Raw genomic sequence first — 12,432 nt, forward strand, 5'->3', positions numbered from 1 at the left:
AAACATCGCAACCTCGAGTCTTCACACTAGGTTCAAGACCTTTGTATTGGCTTGGAAGTACATCAATCTGTCCTGGATTGGTTTATCTTTGGGCCTGTGCAATGGCTCTTTTGTGTATATATTGTCCTGGAATCAGACAGAATCATTAAGTAAAGTCCCATGATTTTTTTTAAACAAATAGTGACATCATTTTTATAGTCTCAAGCTTTTTGGCATGCATTAGCATTATAGCAAATGTATAAGTTTAAAAATTTATATTACTGCAAAATCAAAAAAGTTCAAGAAAATCTTTACTGGTGACATGTGCTTCAAATATAAAAAAGGAGAGAAAAATATTTAAAAGAACAGAAATAGTATATTGCACATGCAAGAAAAATATAAGAGTTTTAAAAATTCAAAAATATAGCTTATAATCATTGAAACACTGTGTCAGCTAAGAAAATATAGATTGCAAGGCTTTCTCACCAAAAATGAGATCCATTTCCTCTCCATATCTGGCCATGATCCACTGTGAGTGAAAGCAAATGAATTGAGTAGTAGTACAAATATGTAGTTATCAATATCCCCCAAATTCTCAATAGTCCAGTTAATTTCAATAATAATTAAACCCACTATTATATTTCACATAAGTTGCCATATGGAATTTTTAAAAGTCTATGAACTAATGGATATATGTTACAATTATTACAAACATAGCAAATCTTTCAATGGTGATAAAAATATTTTAAAAAAAAAGTAAAGCTCGTTTTTGGTTTAGAAGAACATCATCAAGAATCTAGACATTCTGGTGGAAGTTAAGTAGTGAGCTGAATAGTTTTAAATGAGGGGAGCTCCTTTTTAGAGGCTTCTAGGGGTACATGCCCTGGGATTAACTGCCCAACTTCCATTCACATTTTTATAATACCAGAGTTGGGGGTTAAAATATATTTCACTTCAGCTATTAGAGTGGGCCTTACACCTCGTGTTAGGGGCAGGCAAAAATGACCAGAGATTGTTAAGAAAACCATGTCTAAAGAACCCTTAAAATTAATTGAGATATATTGGCTTGTTGTAATCTGGGATGCCTAGAGCAGGGGCAGACAGGATAGTCGTTTTTAGATTTGATAGAGCTGACAAGTGTTCAGGCTCTAATTTGAGGGGTTCAGGGACCGAATCCTTTGTTAGTGCTGTAAGGGGTTTAGTAATTTTCCCATAGCAAGGAATCCATTGTCTGCAAAACCCTGTTGCTCCTAAAATTGCTCTCAACTGTTTCTTAGTAGTAGGAGCACTTAAATTTTGAATATTCTCAATTCGTTTTGGAGAAATATAACAAGCACCAGCAGTCAGGATGAACCACAAATATTCTATTTTAGGGAGACACCACTGAACTTTATCCTTTGAGATTTTATGTCCTCTTTTGTACAATTCCAAAAGAAGGTGTTTGCTATCTTCCTGACATGTTTCTGCGTCTGTTGAAGCCAAGAGTAGATCATCCACATATTTGATTCATATTTGATTTTTAAATGTTATATTATCTGTGTCTTGGCTTAAAATTTGCACAAATAAACTTGGGCTTTCCACATAACCCTGGGGCAGATGACTCCATGTATAATTTGAGTCCTTCCAGGTGAAAGCAAAAATATGCCAGGAGTTCTCATGTATAGGAATGGAAAAGAAAGCTTAGCCCAAGTCTACTACTGTAAAGTATGTAGCTATGCTAGGAATAGAGGAAATAATAGTATTTATGTTGGAAACTACGGAGTGTCTCTTTATAACATGATTATTCACCGCCCTCAGATCCTGTACAAATCTATAGAAGTGTTTGCCATTGGGCCCCCTTTTTGGTTTTTTTAACTGGCAGGTGTGAACTTAGAGTGGAAGCATTAGGATGGTCAGTATGGGTGTGGTATGAACTCAGGGTGGAAGTGGTAGGGTTGGAAGCATGGGTGGGGTGTGAACTTAGAGTGGAGGTGGTAGGGTCAAAAGCATGGGTGGGGTGTGAACTTAGAGGGGAGGTTGTAGGATCTGAAGCATGAGTAGGGTTTTCTGAGGCTGAGGAGGCAGGGGGAGGGGTGGGTTGGTTAGAAGCAGGGGGTTCTAAGGCCGAGTTGGCAGGAGGAGCAATGGGTTGGCTGGGAGGGTTAGTGTCCAGAGCAAGTTGGGACAGAGATTCTGATAATGTTCTTAACTCTTTTAGTGTTTCTCATAAAAGCTACGATCTCCCCCTGACTTTCCTCTATAAGCTCAAGCCAAGTATTTATTTCTGTATTTTGTTGAGTAGTAGAAGGAACACTTGGTTGGTTTGACTGAGAAGTGGGTTTTGTAAGGAAATACAATATTATAGCTATAACAATCAAAATCCCAAGGGGGAGTAGCATGTTGATTATACTTTGCCATAAGCCCCATGTTATGAGAAATTTCAGAGAGGCAACGAATACAAATTTTACAAGGTTGGTCATGGAGCTGAATAGCCAGTTGTTAAGTATGTTGTGAACTGGCTATAACCACATATTTCTAAAGTAAACACATGGGGAGCAGGGCAAGGCCAAAAGCTTTTCCCAGGTTTCCCTTAATCCTAATTTAGGCAGTTGTTCCCTAAAGGAAGGAGATTTAGTAATAGCTTTCCTAGCCAGGACCTTAGGGCTCTGTTGCTAAGATTTAAAACAGCTGTGTTCTATTTAAGGAGAAATCAAAATGTTTTTTACTCACCTGCTCTTGCAGCTGTGTTTTGAAGTCAAGTTAGCAATGTTTAAAAAGACTGACTGACAGAACAAGTAATAAAGAGAGAAAGGAAAGATTTTACAGAAATTTTGAGGATTTTTCATCATCCCTTTGTGGTTGCCATAAACTGTGACCGCAAAAATATGGGGTTCAAAACTGTGAATTGCCCAAACTGTAAAGATAATTTTTAGCCTCTTGATTTTATATAAAAAATAAGTGGTTGCCATGGGAAAAATTCCCAAATATAAAATACTCAAATCAGATGGGTTTTATGGAGATTTTAATTAATATAAATGAAGGAATTAAGGAAAGGGTAAGAGACAGAGTAAGAGGAAATAGTAGGAAAATGCTAGGGCCTAGGCCAACGGCCTAGGCCTTTCTCTTTAATAGAGAAACTAAGTCAGTCTTTAATCACTCACCACAAGATTTTTCCAAGCAAAACTCTAGTGTTCAGAGAGTCCCAACATCCTCCTCTGACTCCTGACCTCCAATTCAGCTACCAAAGCTGAACTAAATCAAACTCCTTGAATTGGTTCAGACAGCTCCTTTTAAAGAGAAATTTCTCTTGTGTCACCTCCTCTAAATTTTTACATCTACCAATCACAGTAGATGCTTTTCCTAGGACAGTCCATTCTTAGTTTTTAGTTCTCACCTTCTCTGGTTAGATTATATCTTCTGAGTACTTCTCACTTCTTTGCTAAGCTTGCCCCTTGTAAGTTGCTTGATCTTTTAGTGATTAATTTGACCTTCATAGGTACTTAGCACCCTTTTGTATTAGATCTAAAAACAGACCTAGCTTAAGGGATTTTGCCTCACTATAAGTATGGGTTGGGGACTTTTTCTCATTGTTCCATCAGGAGTTTACAACTTTATCTTCCCCTAAAGTATACCTAAGTATGGGTGGAGTAATGTAAAGTTCTCACATACATTCCTCACTAATTACCTCCATTGTTTAAAATGGAGAATAGTCTTAACCAAATGTTCCAAGGTAGAGTCTGAGAAATTTTAAGATTCACACTCTCCTGGAACAATTTTTCTAAATCTTCTGTTTTGTGAATGAGGTACTTCATATTTTCCTCAATTTTTTCATTCTTTTGGTTTTGTTTTATAGTGTCTTGCTGCCTTGTGAGGTCACTTAATTCTAGTAGTTGTATTCTGTTTCTTAAAGACTGGATTTCAACCCTGGCTTTTTGGTCATCCTTATCTTTCTAGTCTGATTTTCTATGGAGGTCATCTTTCATCCTCTTTACCTCATCTTTTATCTCTTTTGTCTCATCTTTCATCTTCTTTGCCTCATCTTTCATCTCCTTTGCCTCATTTTCAAGCTGGTTGATTTTGGCTTTCAAGACACTATTTTCTAGTTTTAGTTCATGTGCCTCTGTTTCCAGATGACATCTTAGTTTTTAAGTTCTTAAGTTTTTAAGTTCGAGGTATTATTTATTTACTAAGTTGAATTTATATCAGGTGTGTGATGGTTCAGCAGTAGGGAAACAATCAGCATAGTAATATCAATAATAAAACATCAAAAACCACATGATACTATCAATGCAGGAAAGCCTTTGACAAAGAGTAACATACTTTTATGCAAAAAGTCCTGTAATGTATATGCATAGAAGGAACTTTTTTCAGATCATAAAAAATATCTATCTAAAACCAAAAGCAAATATCAGGAAGAGGCTAATAATGTCATAGAAACCTTGAAAAAAAGAAATCAAATCATTAAAGGATAGGCTTGATAAACATGACAAAGGGCATGATGCTCAACCAGTGGCACTAGCCCCTCTCCAAGAATCTTAACTATCAGCCCCCTACCACTGCTTCTGTCAGAGGAAGGGCCATGAAATTATGGAATGTAGGACTTTGTTCCAGGCAGTAAGAAAAATGTCCACTGGAAAATTTATCAAAGAAAATTATAGAAATAATAACCACAATGGTAATTTCAGGAATCAAAATTTTAGAACTGATCATAATTCTAGGGACATAAATCAGGTACCTGATGGCTCATATCAAATGATCCCACGGAAGTATATCTTTAGTGGAGCTCATGGAGCTCATCCCTGAACCACCCAGGGTGCTACTGCCCCTCGGGGGGAGCCCAAGGAACTATCCAAAGATTATGAAGGTTTAAGGGCTGGTGGTGGGGATTTGGGGCACAGGAATCAGAGGATACAACTTCTGATTTTACAGATCCTGACATCTTACTGCCCGTGGTCCCTATCTACTTACTGCCCCCCCCCACCCCGTACTGATGAGCCCCATGTAACATTAAAGGTTAGTAACACCTATTAACATTGTCTTTTGGACACTGGAGCTTCCTGGTCTCTATTGAAGAGTACAACTGATTTGGATTGCAGTTCCATTGGTTCAATTGATGTCATGGGAGTATCAGGGACACCCCTAAAGGTTCCCAACCTTTTCCCTAGAATAGTGCCCATAGGACCCCTTAGTGTAGAATACTCTTTCCTCTTAATGCCTGGCTGCCACATAAATTTGCTGAGGAGAAACTTTTTATGCAAGCTTAGAGTCACAATAACTTCTTCTTCTTCAGATGGCTCTATGACACTGGAACTGCCTGAGGAACCCTCAACTTTACTCCCTGTACTTCTTTCAGATGCTCATGAGATGAAAGAGACTCCTATTTTTGAGATCCCAACTGATATACCTGAGTCTCTCTGGGCTACATCATCTTCTGATATTGGCCTATTTAAAGTGGCTGTCGCAGTACAAATTCAAACAAAATCTAGCCCAACAAAGGAAGTAATGCCATCAATTGCCTCCTCAGTACTCTCTTTTGAAGGAGGCAATTGATGGCATTACACCTGTAATAAATTCATTGATTAACCAAGGCATCATAATTCCTTGAAAATTTGAATACAATATGCCCATCCTGCATGTTAAGAAGCCAAATGGGGCCTGATGGCAAGCATCTTATCAATTTGTCCAGGATCTGAGAGCTGTGAACAATCAAATTATAAAGATATATTCTGTTGTTTCTAACATAAATACTGTTATTTCTTCTATTCCTAGCACAGCTACTTTACAGTAGTAGAATTGCACTCTACTTTCTTTCCTATAACCATACATGAGAACTCCAGGCATATCTTTGATTTCACCTGGACTCATTTGCCTCAGGGATTCGTGGACAGCCACACCCTGTTCACACAATTCTTAACTGCTGATACAGATGCCATAAAATTTAAACACAGTTGTTTAATTCAGTATATGGATGATTTACTCTTGGATTCACCAAACACTGAAGCATGCCAAGAGGATAGCAAGCATCTCCTCTTAGAGCTACATAAGAGAGGCCACAATGTTCCAAAGATGTAGTTCAGTGGTATCTCCTCAAGGTACAATATTTAGGCTTCATTCTGACTGCTGGGTCCTGTTTAATTTCTCCTAAGTGTATTGAAAATATCCAAAAGTTAAGCACTCTTACCACTAAAAAGCAATTGAATGTGATTCTTGGAGCAACAGGATTTTGTCAGCTGTGGATCCCTTGCTATGGGGAAATCATTAAGCCCCTTGTTCTCATGAAAAACTCAGTCCCTGAACTACTTAAATTGGAAAAAAAACCACCTAACAGCTCTTTCAAATTTAAAACGAGCTATACCATCTGCCCCTGCTCTAGGCATACCAAATTATCATAAATCAATTACCTTATATGTCCATGAACGAAAAGGGGTAGCTTCAGGTGTTCTAACTCAACTTTTTGGACATGCTCAATACCCAGTAGCACATTATTCAGCTTGACCCACTAGCTGCTGGGGCACCACCATGCCTTAGAGGAGTGACTTCCATGACTTCATTGGTAGCCAAATCTGCCGATCTGGTATTGGGATGTCCTCTGACCATAATGTGCCCACAAAAGGTTGAGACATTGTTATTAAGACATAGGACACAGGCATTTATTGACCAAAGGATTACTAGGTATGATATAACCTTTTTGAATAATGAACATATCACACTAAAATGCTGTGGAGTTCTTAATCCTGTAACCTTGCTCCCTGACTTACCAATTTCTGGAGAAACTTTACATGATTTACTTACTGGACACCCCTTTGGATAATTCAGATTTAATATTATTTACAGATGGTTCTTCATTTATGAGGGATGTTGTGTGCTATACAGGAGCTGTGGTGGTTACTGAATTTGATACTCTGTGATCAGTTTCTTTACCCTCAAATGTAAGTGCACAGTGTACGGAACTCACAGATTTGAAACATGCCTATATCATTGCAAAGGATAAAAGGCTCACAATTTACACAGACTCCAGGGGAAGTAGCCAAGCATATATGGCAGCCAAACTAGCAGCTTTAGAAGGACCTGAACTAACTATGCCACTAACAATTACTGATAATTTGGATCTATCCCTTTCTTATAATGACAAGGATGTGGAAAAATGGAAGTAGAGAGTTCAAGTAAAACAGATTAATGGAGTATGGGTATCATCAGATGGCAAACCCTTGCTCCCTAGAGTTTTCTATAACCACATTTGTCACTCCATTCATAAACATGGCCATTTTGGCCCCCAAGGTATTGTAGACTCTGTTAAAAGAGTATGGATAGTGCCTGGAATAACTACAATTATCTCCAAAGAATATACAGCTTTCCTACCTGCCAGGTCTTTAATCAACATGTCTTTCAAGGAAGAGCCTTTGGTGGACATCCCCTTGCTTACACACCATTTGAGTACCTACAAATTGACTTTGTTTCTATGCCAAAAGTTGGACAGTATAAATTTTGTCTGGTCATAGTTGATCAACTGACCTGGTAGCCTGAAACATTTCCTACTGCTCATGCTAAAGAGGCTTTTGTTGCTAAAAATCCTTTTGAAAGAAATTTTTCCTTGTTTTGGTCTGCCAGCACATATTGATTCAGATAAAGGAACTCATTTTACTGATTCAGTCTTATCTCAAATTTATTAATGTTTCCGGATTATTCCTAAATTTAAAACACCATATCATTCCCAGACCTCTGGCCAAGTTGAACAAATGAATAAAGAACTTAAGACCATGATTGGCAAATTGTGCACAGAGATGCATTTAAAGTGGCCTGCCATTATACCTTTGGCCCTATTTTATCTCAGAAACAGAAACAGATCCAGAGGTGATTTGCACATCTCATTTTTTGAGATGCTTTGGACAGATTTGGACATCCACCTATTCAGACACAACCATTTACCCCTGCCTATACCTCACTGTTAGGAGGGGATACAACCATTGCTACATATATCAGACAATTACAAACAAAATTGTGAGAACTCCACAACTTTAGAGCTGCTATTCAAGCAGGCCCCATTGATTTCTTGCTTCATGATTTAAACCCAGGTGATAGTGCATACATAAAGAATTTCAAATGTCCTGGGTCAACTGGTCCTGCTTATGATGGACCATTCCTACTAACTACACCAACAGCCATAATAATTGGAGAGAGGGACTCATGAATTCACTGTAGCCATGTAAAAGGAGTACTTTATGTTGTTGATGAAAAATTGCTTACACTGATTGAATTTGACTATTGATGGTGTTTGGACTTCTTTGTTGCTGGATTTGTATTGTTTTGTTGTACTTTATTTGGTTGATCCTTGTATTTGGACAAATTGCCTTGTAGGGCAACACAAGTACTACCTCATAGAAGAAAATCTATATTAGTGACCTATATTGACCTGATGTGCCTTTTGTAACATTTTGTGCCTTTACTATTTTTTAATTTTCTTTAATGTATTATTGCTTTATCTACCTCATTTGCACTCACATTACTTTATCTAACTCATTTGCACTCACATTGTTTTGTTTACCTTATTTGCACTTGCACTGCTGATCATGTTAAGCCTAAGAGGAAATGAATCTTATTTATCACTATACTTTACCTCTGTAATTATGAAATATACACAATTTTAATATTTTGTTTTCTTCCTACATGTGTCATACAGTATTTGATTTTTTCCCTTTCTTTTTTCATCTTTTTGCTTTTGACACACATCATTAGTATTGAAAAGATTTTTTAAAACTATTTTTACTTTTTGCAATACAATAAGCTAAGATGTCCATTTACCTAGCATATAAAAAGTATACCCCAAAAGCTTTGGACTACGGCAACCTGCCACTAGTCATTTAACTATTATGAGACTTTTGCTTGATGACTATGTCTACACTAAGGACAAATGGACCACAAAGGAGCACAGAACTTGACTTGCAAAGTGCCAAATGAGCACAAAGAAGTGAAAGAAACCAAGCCAATCCTACAGGAATTGATGACATTATGCACAAAAAGCACGATGACTTGATCATGTGTGAGACTGGAGGTTGTGGCTGTTTAACATGTGTTCATGCAGGACTTCCTAGTACCACACTCTATATCAAGAACATAGCATCGATTGTTCTGGCTCCATTATCCCAAAAAAGTGAATAAAAGGGTTGAACCAGGGAATTCTATTTCCCATTTGTCTCAAGATCTAGTCTCTTTTTCTATTTTCTCTTATGATATGACAGCTTACTGTAGTCCAGACTGTTAACTTGGATAATGATTGATTGTTGTTGTACGCTTATGAGACATGGATCACTACAAGAACCTGTTGTAAGTTGTGATGTTTTTCTTCTTCTTTCTTTTTTTTCTTTCTTCCCAGAATTTTTTCAAGTTTTCTTTTTTTTTATATTGTATATCTGACTCAGAGGTTAGTTGTTAAAATTTCTTTTATTCCTTGATATTTTTGATACTTGATTCATATGCCTTACAACTCAACCATGTATCTCTGTGAAATGTATCCTTGTATCTTCCGCAGGGGAGGAATGTATTATTATTTTCCTCAGGGGGGACTATATTATCATTATGAACTTTGACTTGAATTTGCGCGTAATTTAGAATAATAGACTACCTCCCAGAATCTAGAAGGTGCCATGAAGATGCCTGCAGAGACCTCACACTGCATCAGAAGATCCAGATTGAACTTTGAGATATGGCAAATTTGAACTTTGGGGGTGTTGAGTGCTTTTGTTTTGAATGTACACTCTTATGCCAAAGGGGACTGCCCCAATTGGCTTTTTGTTAATGCACCTATTATTGGTTTTGTTCCTTTTCCAAAACTACTATAATTTCCCTTTAAAAACTGTAATATTTGTATATACCTCTAGTTCAAGTTATAAGTTAGATATGTTTTCATGATCCACTGGGGAGACTGGTCTCCCAAAAGATCACAGGGATGAATGTAGTGATTTAGCATCTTGAACCCTAGACTACATTTCCCACAATCCCCTTTTCCTTTTTCTGTTTGTGCATCTCCTTACATGGATTGGGTTTTGGAGTTTCTATTACTGCCCACGCAGCCTCTGGCTTGTACCAGTGTGAAGGAAGGAGCGGTTTTTTCCTGACTCTGCTTTTTTTTTTTTAATTGCTCTTTGCTCTAAGTGGGTTTTAATAAATAGTATTAAAATAATACTTGGGAGTATTGAATATTAATTTAAATCTTTATATATGTAATTATAAGTGAACACAATACATGAAAGAATAAAGCAAGATGCTCCATAATTATTTAATACAGTTCTGGAAATACAAGCCTTAGCTATGATAAGAAAAATGGAAGTAATAGAGATAGATAAATAAAAGATAAAGCTATATTTATTTGTTAATAACATGATAGTTTCTGAGAAAATTCTAGGGAATCATCAAAGATGCTAATTTAAAAAATAACTAGAAAAATTACAGTCTTCAAAATAAGCCCTCAAAAATCAACAGATCATTTATATAACAAGTCCAAATGCAATAATAGAAAGGGAAATCCAAATAAATAATAAGAAATACAAAGTGCAAAAAAATGAAAATTTGGAACTGTAAGGGCCAGAATGTATGGATTTAAAATGAAAAGGTTGGATTAAATTGTTTAAGAGTATGGTTACCAGAAATTAATTTCAAATTATTTTTAGCAATTTATTTATAAAATAGAGAAATGAGAAAGAGGGCAGAGTAATAAATATAGCTTAAGGAGCTGGCTTTACTCTAGCAGGGCTCCAGAAGCTCCAGCTGGAGGACCCAAGGGTCAATTAACAAAGGCTTTACCCAAGAGCCCTCCTCCCAAATGAGAGGCCCTTCCAGAGGCTAGTACCTTCAGGAAAGCCAGGGAAGGGAGTCAGCCTTTCTCATCCATATGGTAGTCCTAATAGAAGCAGTCCTCATCCAGAGCTCCTCCAGGAATCAAGTTCATGGCAAAAGACATCACAGGAAGTTCTTGGCATTTTTAAAGACCATTTCTTTTTGTGACTTCCTGTGACTTCCTTCCATTTTATGTGGACCAATTGTAGCTAAAGTTTTGTTTAGGACTGCCCAGGGGGTAGTCAGTGGGTTCTGATTCATCACCCACTATCGCATATGTGGGTCACAGACTTCCCCCACTTAAGGATAAGTGGGGTGTATACGCTTCTGGTGATTAAATCTAAAATAGCTGCCCTTGCAAAGTGCTTTCTTATAGAATAACTTAAATAGCTGGAAAAATATGGTAGTTGTGACTGGGCCAGGACAATATAATAAAAATGATAATGCTAGACCTAATTTAATGTACAGTTTTGATGCTCTACCAATAAAATTATCAAAGTGGTATTTAACAGAATTAGAAAATGTAATAAAAATCCATTTGGAAAAATAAGTATCAGGGGAATAAAAAGATACAGAACTTCCAGACCTCTAACTTTTAAAATATTAATTAAAATTATTTAATATTGGTTCAAAAACACAGAGATAGATCAACTAAATAGATTAGATGGGAAAATCAGAAACAATGTAACAACTCATTTTTTATAAGCCAGAAAACAGAAATTTCTTAGGGGGGAAACAATAAAAAACTGAGAAAACTGGGAAATAGTCTGGCAAAATTTACCCTTAGACTATTCCATAATATATAGGCATCTTGCTTCCATAATGCTACTTTCCCCATCAGGGTTTCACTATATTATGGGATGGCATAAGAAAATATTTTAAATTAATTTTTTTAATTTTTAATTTATTTTTAAATTTTATTTAAAGAAAATTTAAAAAATTTAAATTAAATTAATTTTTAATTAATTATTATTTAATTATAATTAAATAAATTTAATTATATTATATATATAACATATGTTATATTATTATTAAATAAAAATAATTAAAATAATAATTAATTAATAAAATACATTTAATTAAATTAATTTAAAATTTATTTTAAAATTATTTAATTTAAATTAAAAAGTTTTTTTTTAATTAATGGAGTTGGTTTGCAAGTATCACAGTCCCTCTTTCCCCTCCCTACAGCATAGAAAGCATTATCTGGAAAACAGATGTGTATATGTTTTTCTTGTTTCCATTTTTCAGTTCATTCTCTAAAAGTATCCTTCACAATTTATTCTTCAAATATTAAATCTCTAGTTGTGTATCGTGTTTTCATGTTTCTACTCATTTTTCTATTCATTATCCCATGTAGTTCTTTCCAAGTTTTAAAAAAATTAAGCTGCTCATCATTTCTTATGGCTCAGTAGTTCTCCACTACAATCATACCCCACAATTTGTTTAGCCATTCCTCAATTGATGGGCTTCCCTAGATTCCCAGTTCTCTGCCAGCACAAAGAGAGCTGCTGTGACTATTTTGGAATATAGAGGTTCTTTTCATTTCCCCTGATCTCCTTGGGAAACAGACCCACCAATAGTTTTGCGGGCTTTAAGGGTATCCACAGTTTTATAACTCGGTGTAATTGCAAATTGTTCTCC

Source organism: Monodelphis domestica, chromosome 8, assembly GCF_027887165.1.
Source record: "Monodelphis domestica isolate mMonDom1 chromosome 8, mMonDom1.pri, whole genome shotgun sequence".
NCBI lineage: Eukaryota > Metazoa > Chordata > Mammalia > Didelphimorphia > Didelphidae > Monodelphis > Monodelphis domestica.